This window comes from Monodelphis domestica, chromosome 2, assembly GCF_027887165.1.
Source record: "Monodelphis domestica isolate mMonDom1 chromosome 2, mMonDom1.pri, whole genome shotgun sequence".
Classification (NCBI taxonomy): Eukaryota; Metazoa; Chordata; class Mammalia; order Didelphimorphia; family Didelphidae; genus Monodelphis; species Monodelphis domestica.
This window is the reverse complement of record NC_077228.1, coordinates 475,137,163-475,163,429: the sequence shown is the minus strand read 5'-3', so window position 1 is coordinate 475,163,429 and position 26,267 is coordinate 475,137,163.

Sequence of the window (26,267 nt, the reverse complement as noted above, 5' to 3'; positions counted from 1 at the left end):
TTTCATGATTGTATTTAAGTAGCTATAACTCCTCCCTCTCTCTCTCTCTTGGACCTGTGACTGGGCTGAAGTCAGGAAGTTCTTTTGCTTTAGTTATTATTAATAAAACTTTATAAAATATAATATTTAGGTATTGATTATTAATTTTAAAACCCATAGCTGAGATGGCTTTGTTATCATTTCAATGCTGATTCGAAGCCTAGGTCTATTAGGATTGTGAACAAATGAAGTTCCATCCCTGATTTATTTTAGAATTCCTTAATTTCTGAACTGTTGTAAAAAAGTCTTCCAGAAGGAAGACAAATATTGAAATATTGACAAACTATTGAAAATTTCTATAATTGCATCTGACCCTATAAAATTCCCAATAGGTGGTACCTGACAATGCATTATTTCCATCAATTTTAAGTAATTGAATAATTCTCCTTTGTCATCTATGAAATTTTCTACCTTATTTGAAGGGCATTTTTAATGTTTTTTTTTCCCCAAACAGCACCCTTTCCATTAGCAGTGCTACCTATGTTTGTTGTTTTATTCTGAGGACAACAGGCTTTCTCTTCCATTAGTTCCTGGAAAATAAGTAGCTAGAATCATATTTGATTTGTGACAGAACCAGTCAGTTTTGATATCTGGAACTTTTATCTAATATTTACCAATTTTAAAATATGTCAAGGAATCGGTCCATCTAAAATGCCTGGGTTATATTAAAATAATTTATATTATTCAGTGATTTTGTGCCATTCTTCTTTGAGGAATAAGAACAACTAGCAAAGAGATAAGGATTGAAGTAACCTCTCTCACTTTTCTACTAAATCCACTGCAGCAAGAAGAAGAGTAGCAGAAAGGGGCATAACTTCAGCTGGATAAATGCTATCCTCTCTTGAAGTAAGCAGAATTCATATATTCAACACGTTCAACAAACAGCTTAATATAATATTATCTAAGGAAAAAGGATTTCTGGCTTCTATCAAAGTTTTCATACAGGAGTAAATATAGCAATAGGTCCACCAAATATTTCAGGCATAAAAATTGACAAGACTGCCCTAAAACCTAGCAGATTGTCTCTTGACTGAATAAAATACATGAGCATCCAAAGGACTAAGGAAAATATATCTAAAGAAGAATAGATACCAAAATATATAAGTATTTTTGATGTGGTAATTTTTGCCAATGGTAATTCTTATTTGGATATACATGTGTGTATGTATACAAGAGGGAGTAGGGATTTATGGCCAGAGAGGGTTTGTCTGGACTTTATTCTGATCTTATTCTCAATGCCACAGTAGATGAAACATGAGATATGGACCCAACCATCAGGTAACCATCAAATTATTTCAAGAAGAGGCAATAACTCTTAAAAAGGAAAAAAAAAATGGTAGTTCTGCTGATTTCTTTATGAATCAATGCTTACAAGTCTTCCATTGTCTCTTTTAAATCATCTTTCTCATTTCTTATGACAAAATGGTATTCTGCATTCATATTCTGTAATTTTTTCTTATATTTCTATCTTTTTATTCTAAACCAGGAGATAAAATGAATTTTGATACTTGTTGGTTAGATTTACTCTAATTTTTTTCTGCCTTTAAAAATCTGTGTTGAAAAGGATAGCTTGCTGGATCATAAAGGATGATGGACAGATAAAATATGAATATGATGGATCAAGACACAAAAGTAAATATATAAAAATGAGGAATAACAATTAAAGAAAAATAATTGAAATGAACTTTATTCTCTAAAGTATTCAAAAGAGGGAAGAACACATACAAAAGCACACATATTGCTGACATTCTAATCAATAGGGAAAAAAGAGTTAAAGGGGGGGATAAGGGAATGGCTGAATGAGTTATATATAGCTAAATGTGATTGAATATGATTGGGTTTTAAGAAATTATGTGGTGGTGGGGGCAGCTGGATGACTCAGTGGATTGAGAGACAGGTCCAGAGATGGGAGGCCCTGGGTTCAAATATGACCTCAGACACTTCCCAGCTGTGTGACCCTGGGCAAGTCATTTAACCTCCATTGCCTAGCCCTACCACTCCTCTGCCTTAGAACCAATATACGATATTGGTTCTAAGACAGAATGTGAGGGTTTTTTTAAAAGAAGTTACGTGGTGGAAGGTTTCAGAGAAAACTAGAAAAGCTAATATGAACCACTGCAAAATGAAATGAGAAAAAAATAGAAGAACAAGGTGAACAATTGCTACAGTATACTAAAGATAAAAAACTATGAAAGAATTATGAACTCCCATCAATATAACTAATGATGATTATAGGAAAATAATAATGAAGTGTATTTCCCACCTCCTGATGGAGAGGTGAAGGATTCAGAGTGTAGAATGAGACATATCTATTTTTGGAGAAAGTGATAACAGAAACTTCATTTGATTGATTTTTACATATTTATAACAAGGATTTTGTGATTCTTTTGTTCTCATTTGGGGAATAAGATGTGGAAGGAAGAAAAGGCAATTTCTTTTGCTAAATGTAAAAATGTAATTAAAATAATATGATGCAAAATAAATTATCAATATAGTTCCAAAAATTTAAAAACAAGTGAACAAAAGTTCTGAACTTTCTAAATAATATCCACATAATAATTAAGGAGGAGAAAGAGGAGAATAAGAATGAGAAAGAAATACTGATGACTAATGTGGGAAAAGTAACTGGATCTAATTTAATTCACATAGAAAATTTACTTGGGATGATAGGCTTATTGAAGTGTTTATAGATTAAGATTCAAAATCTAAGAGATGAAGATCCTACAGATCCTACAGAAAATTAATGATGACTTATTAACTCTTCCATTCCAATTAACTCTTTCAACTCCAGAGATGAGTATAAACATTAGTTTTATTTGTCCTAACATATTTTACGGACTTTCTTAGAGGATACGTGCTTATAACACAGTAAGCCACAGTGAAAAAAATGCATAAAACAGATTTGTTTTGACATTAGATATGGATAGATAGTTCTCCACCAAAAATGAGAGATTCAAGGAACAATAGTCTTTTGGGGAAATCCAAATAACTAGTAATTAGCGAAATGGAGATTAAAATATAGTTGAAGTTTCTTCTCAAGACTCTTATATTGACAAAGATACAAAAATTCAATATGACAAATTTGGGAAGGGTAAGACTGGACACATGCTTTGTTTGGTGGAGTTGGAAATTAATTGAACCATTCTGGAAAACAAATTGGCACTATAATCCCCAAAATAACTAAACTGTGCATAATTTTCAACCAAGCAAAACCAACCATTTCTGTGCTTATTTCTCAAAGAGAGCAAAAACAGATGTAAAGAAGGCACAAATGGAAACATGTTTTTATCCGTTTCTTTTATAGTAATCTAGAAATGGAATCAAAGAGTGAGCCCATCAATTGGGAATAGCTGTGAAAATATTATTATTTTCACAATATTAATTAAAACAATATTAATAAATACTGTTAATATTGAGACATCATTTTACCATAAAATGATGAAAAGTATAGAGTTAGAATGAAATCTAAGTTTCCCATTGGATAGAGTGCCAAGCCTAGAGTCAGAAAGATTCATCTCCCTGAGTTCAACTCTGCCCTCATATACTCACTATTTATTTGACTCTGGGCAAATCTTATAACCCTGTTTGCCTCTGTTTCCTTATCAGTAAAATGAGGCACAGAAGGAAATATCAAACCACTTCACTTTCTTTGCTAAGAAAACCCAAATTAGGGTCATGAAGAGTTGGACATGACTCAAACAATTGAACAACAACAGAAATCATTTTATAGGAACAAAGAAAGATCTACATGAACTGATGCAGCATGAGGCAAGCATTGTCACTAATGCAATTTATACAACAATAACAATATTATTAAGAGAAAGGACAATGAAATACTTATGAACTCTAATCAGTACAATGAACAAGGGCAAATCTAGAAGACTAAAACCAAAGACTGCTACCAATCTCCTCACAGAAGAGTGTTAAGCACAACATACAGAATGGCCCCTATGGTTTTAGACATTGGGGAATTCTTCATTTGTCTTACTTGAGTATGCTAATTTATTTCAAAGACTTTGTATTTATTTTTCTTTTCCTATGACATTGTTGTCCCAAATGTGTTAGCACAGAGCCTGACACATAGGAAGTACTTTATTGAATGCTTTATCTACATAAAAGAAAAAAAAAGTAAAGTCATTGATGCCTTTTTTTTTTTTTAATTCACAGAAGGAACATAATGCCATTTGGAGGAAAACACAGATGGACAAGCTAACTTTGAAAGTAACATGCATTTACCTTATATTGGTAAGAAAATGACTCCTCAAAGCTCTTTATTTTGTGCATATGCTAAAGTTATCGAAGGCTCTATATGATAGTATAAGGGTTATAGGTTTTTGGTAGTATCATGGAAAGTAGACTTTTCAAAATACTGAATAAACTTTTCTATTGATGGTCAGAATAAAATAATTACACTTTTAAGAGATATATAGGTCACATTTTAACCTGGACAATAATGTTTGCAGAGCAGAAGTTTACATTAATACAAAAAATTGCTTTGCCCTTGTACATGGGGAAAATAATTGGAGAAAAATGAATATTGTCAAAATTATGACATACACATTTATAGACAAACTGTCAACTAGCCCATTAGTAACTTTAACTTGGACAAGTACCACACGTGTACATTAAAATGAAAATGAGAAGTAGGAAGATAATAGACTAGATAGTATTTGGGGACAGTATTAGTGTTTTTAATTGACCTAAAATGGCATTGGCAAAGCCCTTCTCATTAATAGTAATTATCTTCTGGAAATGCTACCCATAGTTATAAAATTATGCAGCATAATGATTACCAAAATACTCAAATATCACAAAATTTCCAAACAAATCAAAGAGCAATGGAAAGATGTTTAGTGTAAAATAAGTTGGCTATCACATCTTAGTAAAAGTGAAGTGTAGAAGAAGTACCATGGGAAATAGTATTGAAGCTATACATAATTCATAAAGGAGACAAATCCTTCATGTACTGAACAAGAGAAGCTGAGCTAGAGACAAAATGATACACAGAAAGGAGAGAAACTTATTAATTGCCTTATGTGTATCAAACACTTTGCTTTTCACCTTACAAATGTCTTCTTCAATCATCACAACAACTCTGGAAAGAGGGTACTATGAATTTTAAATTACTCCACCCTGTTTAGATCTTACTTTATGGCGAAGATAAAATTGTAATCTCCTGATTGAACAATGAAGGTACTTAGTTCTTACTTTATAATGAAGCTAGAACTTTAAGCTAAGTTTATTTTAAGATCTTAATGCAAAAAAGTGTTAAGTAAATATAAAGGTTATATTAATCACAAAAAGTTTAAGTAACTAACAAAAGGCGAACTTAAAGAAATGTTAAGTAACTCAAAAGATATAATCTAATCAAAGAAGGTGAGAACTAAAGAATGGGCAGTCCTGGAGGAAAGTCTCTGATGTGATTGGTAGACATGAAAATTTAGAAGAGGGCACACAAGAGTAAAAGGTCTATATATTTGGTTCACTTCCTTTCTCTGGTACCTTTTGCGGTGGAGAGGTGGCTGGTGGCAGCGTGCTGGGCCTTTCGGCATCTTGGCATGGCTACAGCTATTGTTTGGTTCAGTGGTGACTTTTTAGCTGAGTTTTTCCTCCTTTGCTTTCCAAACTTTATCCTCTTAGAAGCCTATAGTCTCTTTTAGAGACCCAGTGGTGAAAATCTTGAACTCCCCCAGGCACAGGTCAGGTCAGAGAAATCCTACATCCTCTTCCCTTTTTCTCCTTAGATCCTTCCCTCTATATTAACTAAAATTACCATAAATTTCCAGACTGACTTGGGTATTTTATTTGGGATTTTTCCCTGGTGACCAATTAATTTAGATTTTAAGAAACAATCCTAAAATTATCTTTACTGTCCTATTATTAATCTCTTTTTCTAGTTATTGAAAATGAGGTCCACAGAAGTCTGTCTGTCCAGGGTCAAATAATTAATAAATATCTGCATTTGAATTCAAGTTTTTATGACTCCATGTCCCCTGCCTTATACTTTGCACCATCCAGCTGTATTTATAAAAGAGAGAAGGAATAAGAGGAGGATGAAGGAAAAGAGAAAAGAAAGAGGAGAAGGTGGAAGACAAAGAAGAAAAGGAAGAGAAAAATATGTAGAAAGTGAAGTACCAATTAGGGAAAGATAAACTCTTAAAGGTGAAGAATACAACCTGGAGAGGAATGATGACATGATTTACTTGGTCATTCTTAAAATGGAAGTTTGGAAAGATACACCCAATCAAAGGAAGAGATCATGGGGACAATAATAGTTCAATGTGATTAATGAGAGTGGAGTGAACTCCTAGACAAGAGAAGTTTATTTTTTGTTTGCTTATTTTTTTTAGAAAAAATCACAGTCCTAAGTAGCAAATATAAATGGGGAAATAGGAGTAAGAAAATTTCTGTCATTCTATAGGAAGCAGCATGATATAATTGCAAGTATATTAGACTTCTAGTTAAAAGACTTGGGTTTGCATCTTTGATTTTTAGATTCTCCCCATCTTGCTTAGTCTAACACCCAGGAATGTACACACCCACACTACACTGGAATATGCTAGCAAATGGCAAATCAGAAACAACTGACTGTCTCCTGGTCTGTCCTAAGCCAAGCTTGAGCCACCATTGGCAAATGTGAGACACGAGAAGTGATGTAGAGAACTGCCTTGGAAGTTCTCGTCACTTCCTTTGAGGAGACTGGGAGCCAGTTCGATCCTGGAAATGGAGCCTTGAAGAGCTCCTTCAGACAGCTTCCTTGAGACAGTCACTTGGTGAGTGATAAGACTGACTTCTTTTTTCCTTGACTCTCAGGGGAGGCCCCTGGGCCAAGGCCTTGAACTCCTGCCTGGCTTGGCCTGTGCCAGAGCAGTTTAAATTAATTCTTTTCCATCTCTCTCTCTCTCTCTCTCTCTCTCTCTCTCTCTCTCTCTCTCTCTCTCTCTCTCTCTCTCTCTCTCTCTCTCTCTCTCTCTCTCTCTCTCTCTCTTAATTTCTTCCTCCTATTGTAATTAAATCACCATAAAATTCCATTCTGACTTGAGTGTTTCATTTAGGATTTAAGAAATTAAATCCTTGGTGACCAATAATTTTTACATTCAGTCTCAACCCTAAATTTACCCCTTACACATCCCAGTCCTCATCCTTACTGTCTTGAAAACTATTTGACTTTTCTATACTTCATTTATTCCTCCCACCCACCACCACTCCTAAGACAGTATTAGACTGAATAGTAATAATGATCATGTCAATATCCAAGTTTATAGTCTCTTTTAGTTTTCCATGATCAATCAATGAAATACTTATTAAATACTTTATAAAATACACTATGCTAAGGTCACAGGATTTAAAGAAAAAGGCAAGCTTATATTTATGTAGTCATATATATTATAGGTATATGTTTATATAGGTATATGTTTATATATATATATATATATGTATGTATGTATAGTCATGAACATGAAGAATGAAGATAGACTCTAACCCAGTCTATGGCATACTGATATGTACAAACACATTTCCTTCAAGTTATTGACAAAAGCACATTTATAGTGGCACATATTGTTTCAAATTTGTTAAAGCTGGTAAATTAAGGCTACACTTTTTTTTCCATTTTCCATACAATCCAGCATGCCATAGGCAAATCTCTGTGGGTACAGTAGTCATTTTCTCTGTCTATTGAATTGAGTCTCTTCTATAATTGTGTCATCACCGTCACCTACCAAGCATTTCATGGGCTTTCCAGGTAGTGAAGGAGAGGGAAGGAAAGTAGAACTATAATTAGGAATGCAATAATTTGTAAAGCAAAAATCCCATATCCAAGGGGCTAATAATCTCATTGGATAGACATTGCAGAGGCATAAAATAATAAATAACAATTGAGGTAGCATATGCTAAACTCCACCCAGCCAAGCAGACAATAGGAGCTAAGAGAATTCAGAGGAAGGACAAAACACAGATGTTTACATCGACTTTATGAGTTCCTGAAGGCCACTAACAGTGTTCATTGGAGTTGCACACCATCCATAGTGCTTACCTCTGCGATAGGCATACCAGTTCAGTCAATAACTACTCAGTGAATTATGCCCCTGGGAAATAAGGGCCCTGGGTCAGGAAGAGGGGTCTTGCTTAACCTGAGGGACACTCTTTGACAAATTAAGATTTAGAATTCTAGAGACAAGGGAACAAGGAGGAAATGAAATAAACTTCCAGAGGACAGAAAATAGCTCAAATCGGGGTTGCTTTGCTTAGGGTATTTATTGACTTTATATGCCAGGAAAGAAAGTGGCATATGGCATCCCCAGGAACTAGAGAGTAATGAAAGCTAATCATGTTGCCCAGGATTCAAAGTCCAGCTACAGAGCAGTAGTGATTTACTGTTCTCCTTTAATGGAAGTATTAAAATATGTATATGTTATTTATAATGTATATAAAACTGAAGAGCTTACACTCACTATAGCAAGAGTTCATGAATTTTATCAGAATTTTGTTGGGGGTAAATCAATCAATTAAAGTTCCTTCTCTGAAAAAGAAAAAAGAACCATTAATATTCCCATTATATAAGCATAATATTAGCTTGTGCATATGTGTGTGGGGGGAAGATTCAAGAGATTGCCGAGCCAGACTGTAATTTGAGGACCTTTGTTTTTATCATCACATCATTCCATTCTTTAGAAAGTCTTGACCCAAACTAGAAGCTTGAGATGCTTTTCAAGGCTTTTAGGAGTGACCTGGGTGGGTCCAAAGTAGCTGTTCCAAACTGCCAATCTCCTTATGGGGAGAAGTCAACATCTTCCAGCTCAGAATAATGTAACACAATGTTGTCATTCATCTAGTGATTCAGGCCTGTCAATATAGAAGAATGCTGAACTTAGCATTGGGAAGCCTTGGGTTCTAATCCTTCTGTTGATATTTACAAGGTTTATAACTCTAAGATAATCACAAAACCATTCTGATCTTCAGTTTTCTTATCTGTAAAACTGAGATAATACCAGAACCAACTTCATGAGGTTGTTCATTCTTTGTGACTTTAGAGGGATTGCTACTTCACTAAGACCTATCTATGGACCATCCATGAATTCTTTCTTCACTCCAGGAAATTTATAGGGAGCCTTGATTCAGCCTTCCCACTTGATCTCTCTCTGCCTTTGTCCTTGAATCAGTTCCAATACAGCCTCTCAACTATAACCTCCTCAATTCTGAAACTTTTGAGTGTGCCTTACATTAATCTCAAATTAAACCTATCAGGCTTCTATCTCTCCTGATGGCTTTTTTCATTATTCAGGATCATACCAACTTTAAACTATCATTTCTGCTTCTGATATTAGCTCCACTATAGAAACCTTTGCTTGTTTCTCCCTTTGGGAAGGTGGGTCCTTGGTCTTTACAGGACTCAACACAACTATTTGCCACATACATCAAGGGAGAGTCCTATGCAGTCTACCTACTTTCCTCAATGAACTTCTTAGCAGTTACTGATAATGGACCTGACTATTTCCTCAGTGATTGGCACTTTTGGAACCTGTCATATTCTCCTTAAGTCAGTAGCAGACATTGGACCAACCTCATTCCTGTGCCTTATTGCCAGCTCCTTTACTTACATCCATGATATCTTGATCCTTCCCCTTAGTAGTATTCCATTCCAGACCTTCCTACCCTTTCCATTTTCCTCTCTGTAGTGCCTGTTCACAGTTAAGAAACTTGCCTTCCTCTTAAACCTTTTCTTTTTTCATCCCTTCCATCTTTTTTTCTCTCACTGTGCCTAGATCCCTCCAGATAACACAAGATCCCTTATCTACCTTTCCTGTACTGATTGGACATTCATTTAAGTACTCTTGTTTGAACTGGGGAGTCCTAAACTTTACTCTCCTTTGCTACTTCCAGGCTATCCCTTTACCACCATCACTTAGTAAGCCATTGTGTTCATTTCCACTTTCTTTGATTCAGAGCAATTTTCTGCATCCTGTTGAGACTTTTGCCTTTCTTTAAATCCTTAGTGTTTAACACAGTGTCTGACACAAAGTAATAGCTTTGTAAGTGCTTATTGACTGACACTCTCCTTCTTAATGCTTATTTAATCCATAGTTAACACCCAATCAAGATTCTGGTTGTTACTATCTACAATTCTTTATAACCCTCTCGTTCATTCCCCCGTGAATTCTGTGCTTGGCTCTCTTCTGCCTTTATAGTAGAGGGCTTCAAAATAGATACTCTCTCAACCACTCTATCTTTCCCCTTCTTTAGTTTACTTATTTCTCAGGACATATGTCTCCATCCCTTTCATCTACACATAAACTAATAAATATGATTTTACCCTTACCCTCAAATGTTAATGATTGTTCCATTCCCTCAAACTCATGACTCCTAATTCTTGTTTTTCCTCATTGGAACCTCCAATTCTTCATCCTATCAGTTCTTCTGCAGACCATCAATACTGAATTAGTGACAGTCTTTTTCATTTTCCATTTTTATCCCTAGGTGAAACAGTTCAACTCTATATTATCTTCTACTCTCTAGTCTTTTGTTCTTTTACAACTTTTCTAATCATATCCTTTTAATTTCCAGAATAGCTTACTGCCACCATCTACTTTCATTTCTATTTTCATGCTGCTGAACAGAGCTGGATAAAATCACAAAACCAGAGTAACTGGGTCCAGTATAATTTAGATAACATAATTTCAAATTACTGAAATAAAACAATGCTTTCATACTTCCATAACTGATTGTGAACTTAACATAAAAATATAAGTCCTTATCTGAACATAGGCATGAAGTCATAATGTCAGTCAGCAAGCCGAGTGATTAGAGGGCCCCTTGGTCACCTAGAGTCCTGACTGCTGAAAGGAGTTGGAGAAAGTCTCCAAGTGGTGGGTGACATGCCTGGAGGTTGGGACTAGTGACCCAGATTGTCCAATTAGAAAGTCCCAGAAGGAGTGGTAGTGTGTGCTTGTTGGGGTAGGACTCTTCTTGAATTGGTAATAGGTACTGGATCTGGGGAAGAATGGAAACAATATTTTACTGAGGACAATCTGGTGATTTTTCTTTCTCTTTTTCTCTCTCTCACTTTTGCTAATAAAATTATACTTTATTATATAGTCTCCAAGATTAATTTTAATCATTATATTCATTCACTATTTCACTTGCCACAGTGGCCTTTCCATGCATCTGCATTTCTCTACAAACCTCTGGTGGATTTCTCTCTTCCATTCTTTCTTTTTTCTTTCTTTTCTTTTTTTAAAATAAACCCTTACCTTTGATCTTGGAATCAATACTGTGTATTGGTTCCAAGGCAGAAGAGTGGTAAGGGCTAGGTAATAGGGGTTAAGTGACTTGCCCAGGGTCACACAGCTGGGAAGTGTCTGAGGCCAGATTTAAACCTAGGACCCCCACCCCCATCTCTAGGCCTGACTCTCAATCCACTGAGCTACCCAGCTGCTTCTCTCCTCCATTCCTTCAATATTTTCTATAGTTTTCATTTTGTGGCTGACATCCTCAAGAAGGCTATCTACAGCTTTTTCTTCCTACTTCTCTTTTCTTGTTCACCATTTACAATATGGCTTCTGATCTTATTGCTCAATTGAAATTTCTTTCTCCAAAGATACCAGTGATTTCTCAAGTTTTACATTTCGTTATCTTTTCTCAACCTTCTTGAACTCTCTGAAATCTTTAAGAGGTCTTAATCGTATTTCTTTTACTCTTTGATAATGTCTTCTCTTTATATTTTTGTGACATTTTTCTTTAGTTCCTTTCCTACACATTGGAGCACTTCTGAGATTCCTTTGATGGATGCTTACCTATGTCACAAACTCTAAAAAAAATGACTCAGGATTCTATCATTCACTTTCTTCTTGCCTAACTCTGTTCTCTTCTATCTCCATACCAGGTTGTCTAGAGTATTCGGGAGAACTAGCATCTCTGGTAAGGAACTTTGCCATGCCTTTCTCAGAGTTTTTCATCCATTTTTGGTGTCTACTTGTCATTCAGCTCTTGCCTGTGGCCCTAAGCAGCTACAGCATCTTTAGAGGTCACACACATGGGAAATATCTCAACATATGGCTAAACTAGTTTGAAAATAGCTTACAGGCATCAAACTTGTTGGTAATCTAGATTTATCTAGAAAATTATGAAAAAAATTAATAACTTGACAAAAGAGACACAAAAAGAAAATTGTATCCTAAAACAGAACTATCCAAAAAAAAAAAGAAAGAAAGAAAAAGAGGTTAAAGAAGTACACTAAAGAAAACAATCCCTTAAAAATTAGGATTGGGCAAGCAAGTGGAAGCTAATAACTCCATGAGACATAAAGAAACAAGCATATGAAGTCAAAATAATGAAACAGTAGAAGAAAAAGCAAAATATTTCATTGAAAAAAGAGAAATACTTAGAAAGTTGAAGAGAGATAATTTAAGAATTACATGAAAGTTATGATCAAAGAAGGAGACTAGACCTCATATTTCAAGAAATTGTCAACAAAAACTACCCAAAGATCTTTAAACCAAAGGGCACCATATAAATAGAAAGCATCTACCAACTACCACCTAAAAGAAATCCTGAAATTAAAACTTGCTGTAATATTATAGACAAATTCAAACCTCTCTAATCAAAGAGAAAATATTTCAAATAGCTATAGGATGCATTAAAAATCATGGAACTACAGTGAGGATCCCAAAAATGTTATATGCTATCATGTTAAAGGGACTTGGAATATTAGATTCTAGAAAACAACAACAAAAAAAGTCTGGCTTATAACCAAAAATCATCTACTTATCAAAACTGAGTATAATCCTTCAAAGGGAAAAGTTGATATGTGGTGAAATAGAGGACTTTCAAGCATTCTTGAAGAAAATACCAGAGCTGAATAGAAAATTTGACTTTCAAACATAAGACTTGAGAAGCACAAAAAGTTAAACAAAAAAGAGAAATCAAAAGTACTCATTAAATTTAAACTGTTTATCTTTCTATATGTGAAGACAATGTGTACATCTTATGTACTTTATCTTTGTTATAGCAGTTAAAAGGATTCTTTATAGAATTTGTTGTGGAAGTGATTCATGTTGGGATCTTGTAAAATAAAACTGGAGAGAAAAAAGGTTTCCTTAGGACAAAGGGGAAGGGAGAGGGAGAATGGGGATGATTATCTTAAATGAAAGAGGATAAAAAAGAATAGGTTTTACAATGGAGGGGATAAAGAGAGAAACATTTGAACCTTACTCATATCTAAATTGTCTCAAAGAGGAAAATATTTCTACATAACCAATGATTATTAGAAATTAATTTAATTTTAAAGATTGAGTGAGTCAAAGAATAAATCATACAAACAATGTAATTAAAACATTACAATATGAGATAAAATTCTAAAACATGTGGGAAAAAATCAAAATATTATTTAGGGACAAGTGATATTTCTATATGAACACATAATTAAAAAGGAGAAAGACTAGATCAGTAAAACCACAAGCAAATTAGAAGAACACAGAATAGTTTACCTGTCATATATATGAAAAAGTGAAGAATTTATGTTCAGAGAAGACATAAAGAGCTTTATATGATATAAAATAGATAACTTTCACTACATTAAATTTAAAAGGTTTTAGACAGACAAAACCAATGCAACTAATATTAAATTGGAAACAATGAACTGGGGATAAGAAATTATAGTAAGTATCACAGAAAAAAGGCATTCAGAGAATAGAGAATAGAGAACTGAGTCAAATTCATGAGAATAAAAAACATTCCCCAAATGACAAGTGGTCAGATGATATGAACAGCCATGTCTCAGATGAAAAAAATAAAGACTATTTTTAGGCATATGAAAAAACTCTCCAAATAAATATTAGTTAGAGAAATTCAAATTAAAAGAACTCTGAGATAACACTCCACACCTATCAGATTGGTTGATATGACAAAAAAAATGATCCATGTTGTAGGGGATGTAGAAAAATTGGGACACATACATTATTGGTAGAACTGTGAATTGATATTTAAAAAAATTCTGAAGAGCAATTTAGGATGATAACCATTACCTAGGTCTGTAACCCAAAGAGATCAGAGATAGGATAAAAGGACTCGTACAAAAAGCAACTCTTTTGTGGTGGCAAAGAACTGGAAAATGAGGTGATGTCTATTATTTGTGGAATGATTGATAAGGTGTAATATATAGTTTTATTGGAATTTTATTGTGCCGTAAAAATGACAAACAAGATGATCACCAAAATGGTGGGAAAACTTATATGAAGGCATGCAAAATGAAATGAGCAGAACGAGGAGAATGCTATAAAAGTAATAAAAATAAAATATGATGACCAACTGGGAATGACAACTATTAATAGCAATGGAGGAGATAATATGAATATATTTTTTAAAAAGCATTTCAGCAGCTAAATGGAGAATGGTTCTAATAGACTGTGAACCCTTTGATGGCAATTACACTCCCTATTACTTCTGGGATCAATAACAAACTACTATTTAGCATTAAAATTCTTCACAATTTGCTCACAACTTACCTTTCAATCCTAATTGCCAATTAATTTTCTTTATATTTTATGTGGTTCAATTAAACAGGTTTTCTTACTGTACCTGGTGTGAGTTTAGCACTTTACCTGGAATATTAGAAGGTATCAAATTTATAAGTTTAGATATTATGGCTAATGTTAATGAGTAATTTCAATAAAGTCAAATGAAGTAAGAGAATATCCTATAATCAACAAAATTAACCCATCTGCTAAGTGGGTGTGGCAATGTATGCAATATCTCTTACTCATAGTGCCTTAACTTTGAAAGGAATAGAGGTTGATGCATTTTCTCCATTTTCTCCAAAGCTAGTATTTATGGTCACAATATTAAATTTTTAATTTCATTTTTCTTTTTCTTTGTTCTTTCCATGTACATTTTTGTAACAATTCTTTATGTTATTTTTTCTCTTAGAATCATTTCATGAAGTCTTCTACTTCTTTGAATTCATTAAATTTCTCATTTTTAGGGTGGTATAACTTATTTATCTACTTCTCCATTGCTGTTTCCTTTTATTTTCATTTCCTTGATATTAGTTTGAAAAGTGCTGCTATGAATATTTTGGTGTCTATATATAACCTCCTTGGAATATATGTCTGATAAGATTTCTGGTAAAATGGGTATAGATATTTTAGTCACTTTTAAAGGGCATAATTCTAGATGTTTTCAAGAATGGTTGAACTAGTTCACAGATCTAACAGTGTATTATTGTGCCCATCTTTTTTCCCCAACTGTTCCAACATTATTTCCATATTTTTTGTCCATCACATCTTATTATAAAACCTACAGAACAACACTTTTCTGAGAAGATTCACAGCTGTTCTTTGAAAGATTATATAACTAAGATAGGAAAACATGAAAGAATATTTGGTGCAGATCATTTCTTAAGGTGAAATTGAATAGTTTGCTTTGCCATTCAATTAAAAATTGATGCTTGGTAAGTGCCTACTTTGTATTTATGTGCCAGTCACCAAGCTAGGTACTAGGGACATAATATTAATAGTGAAAGAGTTTCTGCCTTTAAGAAGCTGATATTCTAACAACAGAAATTATATATAATATATATAATCATTTGATGAATATGAATTACCTGTTGAGTATGTGCCAGCCACTGTCCTAAGTCACAGAAGTGACAAAAGACAACCAATGGCCTGAAGGAGCTTATAATCTAATGAGAAAGAGAAAATATGCAGAAAAATTCATACAAAACAAGCAATATACAAGGTAAAAATGAGATCATTAATGGAGGGAAAACACTGAAATGAAGAAGGGTTGGGGAAAGCTTCCTACAGTAGGTTGGGATTTCTAAAGAAATATGTAAAACATGTCCATGATAGATATGAGAGGGAAGAACTAGCAGCTAAAAGAGTTAAGATAGGTCTCATGCAGCTAGTGATGACTGTGATGAATTTTGAAGCAAATCAGAGATGTCAAGAAATGGAGGTGGGGAAGGATTACCTAGGATAAACTAGTGTAAAAACAATGAGATATCATGAGTGAAAAACAAGAAAGCTGGTATGTCTAGACCATAGGGTGTATGTAAGGTAGTGATGAATGAAAGGAAGATGGAATATAAAGCATTACAAGCCAGACCACAGGAAAATGGTACCTGTTATGATCTAAAAGAATGGAGGAAGCCAACAAATGTCTCATTTTTTTTTCTTTTAGGAAGTAGGTTATTGTCCTTTTACTAAATATGGAAAAAATTAATTCATATTTGATGTCACAGGACTCTGCTGTTAAATATTATGAAAAATAAATTTAGAAAATTGAGATTATTTGTTCCCATTTCTTGTGTTTTGAATAGAGAATATTTTCACATGATTTTCTAAGAGGAAATGGAGTGAACCTCCTACCCCTTCATGGTAAAGCAACTCTAAAGTTGTATCTTTGCATTGCTACATGTTTGTCTCATTGTAATTTGATTTGTAGTAAAAAGAAAAACACATTAACTTCCTTTCCTCTCTATGTACACAAACAATACAGCATTTGGATTAAGCTGCCAAATGCCCCTTCCTAGAGAGATTGCTTATGGCTGGATGTATTTTCCTGGAAATGCCTCATTAGCTTTGAACATATCTTTCCCTGAATAAAATAAGATCTCATTCTAATTAGGTTTCGCTAGGGTGGTCTGAATTATGTGATCCATTCAGGAAAAAAAAAAAGATCTCCTTGGGGGCTTAGCATGAATGATAGTGAGGCCTAAAATAATAGCTTTAATTTTTTTAGTTCAATTATTTGGTCTTTTCAGTAACATATCCTTTGACACCTAGCAATAACACTTGTGTAAACTCCTTTTTTTCTTTTTTAAAAGATAATTTTCAAAGCATAGCATGATGTCCATCATTCCTAGAAAACCTTTGATCTTGGTATTCTCAAACTTTTGCAAAGCAGAAGTTAGTCATTGGTGAAAGAAGCTGGAAATGTTTTTTTTTCCTTTTCCCAGATGCCAATTACCAGATGCACTAGGTATCAATTGATATATTTATGTAATTTTATTTTCTATTGTTAGTACTTGATTTCAATGATAAAAGGAAGAATTCCCCCAGCCTGAAAAAAAGAAATTCTTTCTTATGTAATGATTAAAAAAATGCACATAAGGTCACACAAGGTAATTTTATTCCTGGACAATAATGTTCCTGTTTATAAACTTTCCTCCATTTTTCCTTTACTTTGTGTAAGCTTTGCTGTTAATTTTTATCCATTCTTCTTACTGTGTTTTTGATGGGATGTGGTGTATTCTATGTATATGGATATGGAGCCAAGAGTCTCCACTCAGTTCATAAAGTTCAGAAAACATGGTTGGCAAAATCTTGATTTTGTTCATTTATCTCAATAAAAGCCCACTGGAACTCCAAAAAAAAAAAAAATTAAACCCTTCTTACACTTACACTTACACTTACATACATTCTTACACCATCTCTCTTGAAATGGAATTTTAAGTTTACTGGATGGCATACACAGCCTGATTTGGTTTCATAATAGCATATTTTAATGTCAGAAATCTTAGAATATAGAAATTATAGAACAAAGTAAAATAAAGACCTAAGAATTTTTCATAAATTAGATTAATTTAAATTATATCACATAATTAGTTTCCATCTATAAAAATACTTGAAATTGGATTTTTTTTTCTTTTCACGATTCATCATTCTTAGTAGCAACTTTAGGAACTATTGTGGTGTAACATTTATTTCACACATTATATGTCAATGGTACATAATGATGAGGATGATTATGTCAATGATGAAAAGGTTCTTAAGCAAGATGAATATCAAAGCTCAAAACAGGCAAGGGAGTCTTGGCAATAAGCATGGAGTATTATATATATTTAATTAAGGGAAGAAATAGTTTCTTAGTAGTGGAAAATCTCTTTTATTGGATAAATAATTTATATATTTGTATTTATAACAAAGTCTATCAATTACACTGCTTTGTCTTAAATATAGCCATAGTAATGATGTAATAGACTTAATTTGAAATATATTAAATTAAAATATTTGAATATTATTAATCAATCTCCCTATATATTAATATATATATATATACACAGATATCTATATATATATCTTAAAAACACACATATTTTTCTCTTAAAACATATATTTTACTTGTCAGTGTCTTACCATCAAAGAGATTTTTGATAGTATTGAATCATTAGTTATTTCCTCCAAGTATATAGCAGTCATTTCTTCAATAGACATTCATTTGTTTTGACAAGCTGTGGCTATTGCATAGTACATCTATTATGGCAAGACAATAGGACTTTATACATTTTCCCCCTCTGTGGATAATTAAAATGAATCCTTTTAAGTGATTATGTATACCACTTAAAGCTAATAATTAATTATAAGGCAATTTAAGTTCTAAACATTTGTAGCCATCAATTAGGTCTTTTACATTTTGTGGGTACCAGTGAAGGCCTTGGGCAGTTTATCTGTTAAAACTTGTTTTTAGTACATTTCTTCCATTTGGTTTGTACATTTCTTGAGTGATATCTTTTGATCCATTTTTACTGCTTCATTCTCCATAATTGTTTAGCAATAGGAAGCCACCTACTTATTCCAGTGGTGTTTATTTCCATTGCTCTCTGAATTAGCTACAGTATTGAATATTTGGAGGTAGATATAGCTTAGATATAGACTCTTTTAAAGATGTAGTCCATGAGAGAGGTAAATGTACTTTCTAAGCTTATAGTTGCTTGCTTTATGCTTTATTTTATATTAATAATAGAACAATTGAATAAGATTATCTCATAATATCTATCATGCAAATCTTGTTGATTTTATGAGTATGTTTTACCTGAAATTTGGGGGAGATCTTGTTTGAAAATTAAGGCTGTGGATTGCTGCAAGCTCTCTACTTTGGGCAGAGACTTCTTTCATTTGCTGTACAAATGTCTGGTTATTTATGACTGTAAGGGCTTTTCCATTAGAGGATCCATCTGTAAAAACAATAGGTACAAGGGGAAAAGGGACTGGATCTGGGGATTTTGGGGCAGAAATTGATGAATTGTTAGAGCAACAAGTAAAATTAGTATAACATTTTAAAGCTTGCATTTCATGAATGTGATTTCACTTGAGCCTTTCAACTGTATGATGAAATTGCTTTCATTACCCCACTTTAACAGATGAGGAACAGAAGTTAAATTATATTAAAATGATTAGTCTAGGATAAATAAAAGACTAAGTGTTTAAGACTTTGTTTGAACTGTAATCTTCTGACTCATAGTCTAGTCTGGTAACCATTAGACATCAACTGTGTGAATATGAAATAGTGATTCTCTGTAGAAAATAATTTTCCAAAATACCTGTTTGCTTTTCAACTTGTCATCAAGGACAACTTAAATGTATTTGTAGGTTATTTTCATGAAGGTTTTAAAGGGATGAGAAAGTAGGTAAATGAGTCATTTGCTATTGGTGTCCTTTCAATCACTTTGGAGGGTAATAATATCCCCAAATACCCAATAGTTGTTTCCTTTCCTTCAGTACCTTGCCCACTTTCTAAATTTCTCCAGTGCTTTAAAAAATATGGCATTTTGAGCATAGCTCTCTCCTGCATGTAGTGGAGCTGATAGAATTGTTCTTACAATATTAATTTTCTCAGTTTTATTTTCTCTTCCTCAGATAGTACATCAGAGACTAAAGTACTAAATTCTAAACAAGGGTGATTCCACCGCCACAGAAAGGAAGATGCTATAAAAAATTCTTGTGGGTTTCTAACAATTTTCAGCTATATTTTTTCTTTTCCTCCCAGTTGTTTCTATAAATGCTTTGGGGATGACCTGACTTGGTTTTCACATCAAGCCTTCTGCAGACTTTTTTTTTCCCTCCACTATTGATTCTTAAAACTATTTAGTACAAGTCAATGCTACTTCTAATCTTCTACCCTCATAATAGTTTTTTAAATAATTCTATATTCTAAACTAGCATTGCTATTGGCTGTCATGTCACTCTTCATGGCAAGAAGATAAAATGTTTCTGACTGAGATAGTTTGGGCATTTTGTTGTGAAAATTGCTCTAGTGATAGCCTATGTCAGTGTCATTTCTTGTTTTCCATTTTCCATTTTTCAGTATCAGTAGCTTGTTGGAATAGGGTCAGGATAGAACTGTCACAATTGTCTACAAGATCTTATTTTCATTTATTTTTTAAATTTTATTTTAATTTTGACCTTTTCTCTAAATACTTGATAGTGTGTTCACAAACTACTGATTAATAAATGGCTCTCATATCTTTGTTATTGTTTTTCTGTCATTAAGTCATATCTGACTCTCTGCAACCCAATGGACAAGAGTATACCAGACCCTTCTATCCTCGACTATCACTTGAAGTCTGTCACAGTCCATGTTCATTGTTTCCATTTCCATATTATCCTCTCATTTTCCCTTTTCCTTTTGCCTTCAATCTTTCCTCACATCAGTGTCTATTCCAATGAGTCCTTTCTTCTTATTATGTGGCCAAACATTCAAGATTCAGCTTCAGTATTTGTCCTTCCAATTAATAATATGAATTAATTTCTCTAAATATTGACTGTATTTGTGGTACTTAGGACTCTCAAAAGTCTTTTCCAGCACCCTAATTGGAGAATGTCAGTTCTGCAATGCTCAGCAGTCCAACTCTCATAGTCATAACATTACTTCTTTTTTTAAAACCCTTTCCTTATGACATTGTTTCTAAAATAGAAGAGCAGTAAGGTCTAGGCAGTAGGGGTTAAGTGACTTGCCCAGGGTCATACAGCTATGAAGTATCTGAGGCCACATTTTAACCTAAGACCTGCCATCTCTAGGCTTCATTTTCAATCCATTGTACTACCTAGTTGTCCCCCATAACATTACTTCTGAGGAAAAAAAAAACATTTTGAGTTTGTTGGCCTTGTTTGAGCCCTTTGTTGTCAAGGTGATGTTTTTGCTTTGTTAGTATGCTGTACCAATTTGACATGACTTTCCTCCTTATTATTGTCCTCCATGGCTTCTCTGTCCTTTTTTGTTTTCCTTCTATATGGAAATCTTATTAGATCCTATAAATTAATTTGTTTTCCATATAGACGATTCTCTGATTTGTGTCTTTAACTTTAGTCACTCCTCAGTTCAGGTACTTCATTATTAACTATTTTTTGGACAACTTAGATTAGATGATAGCTAAAGCTCAACATACCAACTACCCCCCCCATTCTCTTTCTAAGAAACTTTTCCTCCCCCTGAACTTCTGTATTACTGTTGGGGATACCCCAAATACTTCCAATCACTCAGGCCACCAACTTTGGGTCTTTGTTTCTCACGGTCACTCACCCTATATATTCAATCCACTGAGAAATCTTGTCAATTTTAACTTCACACTATCTCATATATATTTGTTCTCTCCATTCATATAAATGGCACTAGATTGCAGACTCTCATAACCTCCTCTCTGAACTACTGTAACAGATACTTTTTAAAAATAGAATATTTATTTTATTTTATTTTCAATTAACACACTTATTTTCCCTCTACAACTCCATTGAAAAAGTAAGAAAATCTTTATAACAAATATACATACTCAGATTAAAGAAATTCACATAATGCCTATGTCAAAAATATTTGTTTCTTTCTTCTTCTTGATTCCATCCCTTCCCTGTCAGAGGGAAGATAGTATCCTTAAATCGTCATTCCTCTGGATTAATGATTTGTTATCAAGTCTTTCTATATTTTTTCCAACATTACTTTCCTAATTACTTATAGTACAATATTAAGTATTTCATTATATTTGTATACAAAAATTTGTCCACTATTCTCTACTAGATGGTTGTCTTCTTCTTGACCACTATGGGAAAAGAGCTGGTTATTTATTTATTTATCTATCTATCTATTTATTCATTCATTCATTCATTCATTCATTTATTGCTTTTTCTTCCTCTATCATGTTTTTTGCTCATTTTCTTATATATATTTACCTCTTCAGGATATTAGCATACAGATAAATTTTGCTGGGCCAAAGGAGGTGTAGCCTTTAGTAACTTTTGGAACACTGTTCCAAATTACCTTTCACAAAATACTGGAGAGATTCATAGTTCAATTAACAGGAGACTGATAACTTTTACAGGTTTTTCATTTTCCTATTTTGTGATATTCTTCAATATGATGGGTGAGGTGCCAAACATCAGCATTGCTATGATTTGTATTTATATAATTATTAGTGATTTGTGCATGTGTGTATATAAAATCATATACTATTAATAGCTTGTTTCTCTTCTTTTGAAAGAGACTGTTGTGAAGATAGAATTAGACACTTTTAATGTGTAATCAATCAGTACACTTTAATTCAATTAAATCAAGAACTTAACATACCCCTACTTAGTACCTAGCTATCTATTAAGTAAGAGAACTCACAAGTCACCTACTAGTTCACATCCCCAAAGGCCACAAGCACTGCACCCCTCTTCAGCAGTGCTATGTAAATTGGGAGGTTGTGATTGGTTCCTGTGAAGTGGGAGAGAAACAGGAAGTGACATGGAAAATGGACTATAAAAGGGTAGACCAAAGGGCAAGATTCACTCTTTGCTTCCTTGGTGCTTTGGTAAGGAAACCCTCTCTTGGTTGGTACTTCAGTGGGACACTCTCTTCAACTTTTCCTGGCTCTTCAGATTTCAGCTTCCAAATTTGGACTTTGGATTCTGGTGAGACTTGTAAGGGTTAAAATTATGGTTGAGACTGAATTTAATAATTATATTTGGTCACCACGGATTTTATTTATAAATCCTAATGAAACACCCAAACTCAGCTGGAAATCTTACAGTGATTTAATTGATATAGTGGAGGAGATTTAAGAAGAAAGAGGAAGGAAGGGGCTAGTACTGGGAAGGAAGATTAGGAGATCTAGAAAGTAAGGTTTTGAGTGTGAAGGAGGAAAGAATCAGCCTGACCTCCAAAGCGACTCAGCTAAGATGCCCGAACCTGAAATCAGCTCCAGGGCAAAACTCACTACCCAACACTCCAAGATGTTGAAATGCCTAGCACACTCTCAGCCAGAGTCGTGCCTCCAGAAAGAGGAGGAGAGAAGAAGTGACATGCCTTATATAGACAGTTTTACATCATTTTTCCTGTGTCTCGTCTGTACCAATGATGGATTAATTTGACTTAGGACAGCCCAGGTGTCTGTCCTTTTTTCTACACATGTCTGTTGAAGGCCATCTACTCAGATAATTAAATCTTGAGTTTGATGCAGACCTTCCAAATCGTGTTAAACTAAGAAGGGAGGTAGAATTCCCAAGACCTGATTCTGTTATTCCAAGTATTTCCATTGTTACTGATCAGGAAATAGCTAAATCAGATCTTCTAAAGAATGGTCTTATTAGGGTGGAATAGTTTTAAAATTCACAGCCTCGCTTTTGGATCTGCATTTGTGGTCTAGGATTAGGGCATTTGCAGCTAGATGATTTTTTTTCCTACCTCCTTTCTATATTTCATATCTCTACCCAGTTGTAAACAAAATCTGCTAAAAGTTTTTCTGACTTAAGGGTTAATGTTTTATGAATGGCAATCACAATCTTACTTTTATAATTCTCCTATTGAGTCAAACCTAATTTTAAATCTTATACTGTTCATGTTACTTGACCATTTATCAAGAGATCAATGTATATTATTTGTATTATTTTCAATCATTTCCTTAAAAATCTTGGAAAGGATTCTATTAGCAGAAAAACTTAATATAAATGTTTTTCAATTATTGTTTATTTCTAATTCTTCTAATTCCACTAGTTTTCTTTTCTTGTTACAAGTTTCATGTATTTATTTAAATTTTTCCATCATATTATACAATTGAAAATCTTTTACCCTAAAATCTACATTTCCCAAGAGCCCACTGACTTCCTGTCATTACATACTTCCTGTAGGCAGGGGATATTAGATGGGGACGTGAAAAGTCCGACGTCTTTACTTCTTGTTGTGAGCATGGTGGTGATAAGTACAGGAATTTTGAACAGACTAATTAGCCATTGGTATGTGTTTTTGTTTTTGTATTTTTATATCTTTTTTATTCCTATACTTCTAATGATCATTAATAAATCTCTAAAAATATATTTTAATTATTGTAGATTAATTTTAATTTTTACAATTTGATGACCATAAGTTGGAGAAAAGAATTCTCAGTTTTTTTAAGATAGCCTAGATGAATTTTTTAAAGACATGTTTCTCCAGCCACAGATTCCTCCCCACCTACCACCCTCACAAACTCCAAGAGTACTCCTAACTCTCTTTGGAACTTCTGCCTTATTTCTGCTGTCCCTACTTTTTGCTGGTTGCCCACCGTACCTGCCTGGCTGTCTTAGTTTGAGGGACTTGGTGGAGAAGGGCATAAGCTGCTTCTCTGTTGCCCATCTGCTTGAGCCAAAGTTCCTCGCTGAGGCCTCTCTTCAGAGATGCTGATAATAACTTTTGTTCCTGATACTGATTGCTCCTGCTCCTGCTCCTGCTCCTGTGCCCACTGCTGCTCTGGCCTAGGCCCCCAGTCCCTGGCCCCCAGCCTTGGCCCTGGCTGCTGTTGCTGGTTCTCTTGTGCTACTGGTACTGCCGCCATGCCTTCAGAACTCACAAACTGGGAGTCCTTGGAGCTGCTTTCCAAGCAGCTGGTAAAAACCAAGGTGTTTTTTCCTTAGGCAATAATTAGCCTCTTAACTCTCTGTCCATGTGCCAGAGGAAGCCAGCTGTTCCCTAGTATTTTGCCCTAAGGGGAAGGGGAAGGAAAGTTACTCTTCCAAATAGGAAGTCAAATTGCAAGCATAACATAGTCTATGAAGGAGCAGTGCATTACCTATGCCAAACAGCTCCCAGTTTTAGGATGTTTTTTCTTCCTACCATTCCTTGGTGCACTGGTCATTTTGATTATCTTGCTTGAAATTCAGGGGAGAAATCCATCTCCCTATAACCTTTTGCCATTTGGGTTTGTACCTCTACAATACATCCAATTTGAGATTTTTCCACACCATGCTCAGTGAGGAATTCTCCCTCTCTAAGGGAGATCCCAGCAATGTGACAAAAGGAATCTGAATGGATAGAGAAAGGAACTTTAAAGAGTCTGGAGGTGAAATTTTTAAGCATTTTCATACTCCATTGTTTTATGAAAGTCTCTGTATCTCACTGTGTTTTTCTGATTGTTTGCTTTAATATTTTTTTTTTGTTTTAGGTTTATCTGTATTAATCTGTTCAATATTGTTCTGTTACACTGAATCAGTTTAATCTACTGTGTTTTTAGGTTTCAGATTACCTTTCCCCTAAAACTATACTGAACAAATATCATTGTATAAGCCTATGAAACAGTATTTTTCTTCAATTGTGTCTTTGTTAATTGTCACATAGATGATGGATGGACTCTATCAACCTGATTAAAAACTTTTGTAAAACTAAATTGTTTTAAGGGGTCTTTAGACATGATTTTTAGATTTTTTTTCAATAGCTCTGACTGATAATCTTGCCTGCCTCCAAATTATTTGTAACAGGAGGTAAAGAGTCCATTTTAGTAGCTGAAGCAAAGTGCAATTATATCCCTGCCTCCCCATTTGTAAAACTGTAAATGGATAAGACATAACAGTCTCATACCAGAGCTGGGAAGTTGTTCTTAGGGAGTGGTACCCCTGAATCATTCCAAAGAAGGAACATCTCCCATTTTTAACTCATAAGCTTACTCTAGCCTTCTACCAGAATGATCTAGATTATTGGTGACATTTTAGACACAACATGAACAGCACACAGGTTTGTGTCTTTTCTACACCTCCCTACCACATTTTGTAATGATGGCAGTAATAGAATTTTTAAAAAATCTCAGCCAAGTTTGAAATATTGCTTCACCTAAAATATTTGTGACAAGTATCCATTAGCTTCTAAGGTTTTTTTTATGTCAACAGAAACTCATGTAAAATATTATAGTGGGTTTGTTTACTATTGTCATTAAATAGGCTATTATAACTTTGGGGATTTTGTTATTTTTGAATGTGCATTAACTTTTGTACTACTGTTCTTTGTTACTTTATAAAAATAATTTACACTCACACAGTGGATCATGGCCAAGTTTGAAAAAGAAATAGATCTCATTTTGGGGTCAGAAACCTTTGTATTCTACCTTTTCTTAGCTGACATAATGTGCCAATGATTGTAAGCTATATATTTTTCATTTTTAAAACTTTTTTATCATTGTTTTTCCTTGCATGTGCAATATAGTGTTTCAGTTTTATTTTTTCTCTTTTTCTTTT